The 3,600-nt window shown below is 52.0% G+C and overlaps 1 pseudogene; it reads left to right on the plus strand.

The window, feature by feature from the left end:
• Positions 1 to 1,198: 1,198 nt before the first annotated feature.
• Positions 1,199 to 2,696, plus strand: LOC109738343 (uncharacterized; annotated as a pseudogene).
• The last annotated feature ends 904 nt before the right edge of the window (positions 2,697 to 3,600 follow it).

A 3,600-nucleotide genomic window follows, 5' to 3' on the forward strand; every position in this document is an offset into this window, starting at 1 on the left:
TGGAAATTGAAATTGAACAAAAGCTTCCTAATCGTCGATCTGGGAAGTAGGTTCCGAGAATGAGCCTGGCTGGCTGGGCGGGTTTCTTCCAAAACCAAAACCGACCGGTTCCCCCGCGAATCAGTCGGGAGATTATATTCACCCAAAATAATTTTGCGTGTGAATTGAACAAAAGAAAATCAAGAGCAGGCCAGTGCAGGCAGAGAGTTAAAAGTGTGAGTTTGAAATGGTAGTTGCAATATAATTGGATTAGCTAGCTAGTCAATCATGTCCGTGTCGTCGTGGCCGGTCTCGCTCAACAGTCGCGTCGCGTGCGAAGCCAACTCGCTGTCAAATTAAAATGAACACACCACACTAGCTAATAAGCTAGCTACCAGAAGCTTTGGTCGTTTCTTTCTCCCGTTCCCACCAAATAAAGCTACTCCTGATCGATCGATCGATCGATCGGTCGATGTAGCTCCCAATGCAATGCAATGCAAAAGTCGTAACGTAATTACAGCTTGATCACCGGCCCCTTACCTTACCTTGCATTTGATGATGGAGCCTGCTTGATTGCTTAGCTTACCAGCTTAGAGGCCGGATGAGCAAGAGAGAATAGTCGTCTGAAACCGTACGTCGTCTCTATCAACCGCTTAATTGCATTGCTCTTACTTGCTTGGATGTATTTCAGCTCCATCGCTACCAACAGCAACGCCCCGGGCCGCCGAACCGCGTGATGGATGGAGTGACATGTCATGGCCATGGCCATGCCACCCACGGTCGGGTTAACCAAAACCAACCAACCTGATTTTCAATGGAAATTGATATCTACCAATAATAATATAATATATATAATACCATCATATCCATGAGTGGCATTGGCAGTGGCTACATACCTGCAGCTGCAGGGATTAATCACACAGGTGTTGGCCAGCCTGGTGCATGATATATGCATGCATGGTTCAGTTTCTTCTTCATTTGCAGTTGCAATTTCATCTATCGTCGTCGTCGCAAGCCCGCTCGTGCTCCTCGAGCTCGCCACACAGACAGCCTTAGCTCCTCCAGGTCGCGTCGCCATGGCTCATCATAAACAATCACAGGTATGATAAGGTACGGTACGTTGGGTGGGTGGGTGGGCTGTGCTTCCATAATATCGTTCCTTCCTTCCTTCTCGATCCAACACCACCCATCGTCATATCCATCAGTTGCTGGCTCGAGCTCTTCTCCATGTTCATCTTCATCAGAGCTTTAATTTAATTTCGATCAATCTCTGCTGCATGCGTGTGCGCGCTGCAGGGGGCGATGGGAGACGATGGCGGCACATTATTATCTGCTGCTGTAGATGTAGATGATCATGGGCAGGGGCAGGGCCTTCCAGTTCCAGATGAAGACGACGACTACGACGGCATCTCCTCCTCGTCCTCGCCCACCGGGAATAAACATAATAAGCAGACGAGCTGCCTTCTGCCAGCACGCAGCCTGAGATCAACAGATGAAGCAAGTCATCATAGCCAGCAAGCAGACGGCGGCGTCCGGTCGCTGTCCTTCTCCAAGATCTTCAGCTTCAGAATGTGGGCGCCCGCCGGCTCATCCCTGTCCATTGATCAACATCAACTCGAGCATGATGATGATTATGCTGCTGCCAGTGCCGGTGCTGCCAATAAGGATAACAAGGAGGACGACGACGAGGAGAAGTTGATGAAGCAGGTATGCCGCTCCCAGTCCGTGCCAGCTACGAGCGTCGCCAGGCGATTCAGCGGCACTGCAAAAGTTAAAGGGTCGTCGTCGAGGAGGGTGGCAGATTCCAGCTCCCTCACCCTCACCCTCAGGCAGCGGCCGCGCCTCAGAGTGGTGCCACTGTGTGTTCCTCTTCATCATCATCCTCTAGATCAGGCTGCAAGCGCCACCACTGGAGGAGAAACCAAGGAAGAAGAAGAACAACAAGAGGACATCGCGGCCCAGGAGGCGGTGTGCCGCATCTGCATGGTAGCCTGTCGGAGGAGGCGGTGCTGAAGCTGGAGTGCTGTTGCAAGGGGGAGCTGGCCCTGCGCACAGGGCCTGCGCCATCAAATGGTTCAGCAGCAAGGGCAACGGCACCTGCGACGTGTGCAGCCAGGAGGTGCTCAACCTTCCAGTCACCCTGCGACGCCTGCCGGACCCGCCATCGTTCAGTCGGCGGTGGCTCTGGAGGCTGGTGGTTCTGGTGATCCTACTACCGCTGCAACCACCACCACCAGCAGCAGCAGATACAGCAGCTACAGGGTGTGGCACGGCACGCCAATCCTCGTCATCGTCAGAATGCTCGCCTACTTCTACTTCCTGGAGCAGCTGCTGGTCAGTTGCTTTGCTTCCTGCCTGCTTCTGCTTCCTCTTTCCTGGAACAGCTGCTGATCAGAATGAAACTGGAAATGCACAGCAGGTCGGCGACCATGACACGGCGGCTCTGGCCATCTCCTTGCCCTTCGCCTGCGTCCTTGGCCTCTTCTCCTCCCTAACCACAACAAAGCTGGTGTCCAGGAGATATGTATGGATCTACTCTGCGGTGCAGTTCCTCTTCATTGTGCTCTTCACGCACCTTAACTTGCTTCACATTTGATGTCATCATCCTGCTGAGTTGTATGTGCTGTGTGAATGTGAAAACCAATATAATCCAAGCAGGTGCGGATGCAAGCCGTGATCGCCATCATCCTGTCCACCTTCGCGGGCTTCAGCGTCGCCGTCTGCACCAACTCCGCCCTCCTCCAGATTCTCAGATGGAGGGCCAGGCACGTTGTGACCACAACCGCTACAGCTGCCGACGCTCAGGGCCATGGTTCCAGTTCCAGGGACAGGGAGCCACCAGCACCAGTGGCAGTGGCGGAGCCGGACCTTGAGATCGATCTGCCTCATGCACATGCTCCTGCATAGAGCGCTCCCCGCCTCCCCTTCACCATATATAGTACAGTATCATTCATCCAGTCGTCATCAGCTCTCTCTGTATATATATTCCATTCCATTCCAGGAGAGTTCACACCAGCAGCTCCAGCCAGCATTGTTTGTTTGTGTGTATATAATGATACATAGCTCCGCCTTTTGTTTTCCATGACCTCCATCTCCATGTATGAATGACCTATAAAAATCTGAACACCATCTTTCGTCAAAACTGAAAGCAAAGACAGCAAAACAGACGAAAATATTTAATTTTATTTGACTATATGCCGATTTGTTCTGAGTTCACTCCTCCAAGTCCTCAAGCTGACCACTCTTCTTCTGCTAGTACCTATTTATGTTCCTCCCTCATCATCCAGCAAGGGAAGATTGCAGAGGAGGATTCACATCCACCTCAAAACTAACAGCCAACCCTCAGCTTTAGGATACTTCAATGCCCTATAGTTCGTCCTTCAGGTTCGTACCAGAGATTGGCATTGTACAAGACGGGGAAGATATCACAGACAAGACGCTGAAGACATTCGAAGACCAGTTCAAGGAGCAACTCCCAGAGGCGGTCATGGCAGCCTTGCGAGGCTTGTTCAAAGTTGATGATGTTGTTGCTGGAGAGGTGGAGGAGGCCCTAATCAACCACAGGGGTGAGGCTGCGATTGACCATGAGGCCACGGCAACGGCACCGTCTGCCTAGGTCTC

Source organism: Aegilops tauschii, chromosome 2, assembly GCF_002575655.3.
Source record: "Aegilops tauschii subsp. strangulata cultivar AL8/78 chromosome 2, Aet v6.0, whole genome shotgun sequence".
Classification (NCBI taxonomy): Eukaryota; Viridiplantae; Streptophyta; class Magnoliopsida; order Poales; family Poaceae; genus Aegilops; species Aegilops tauschii.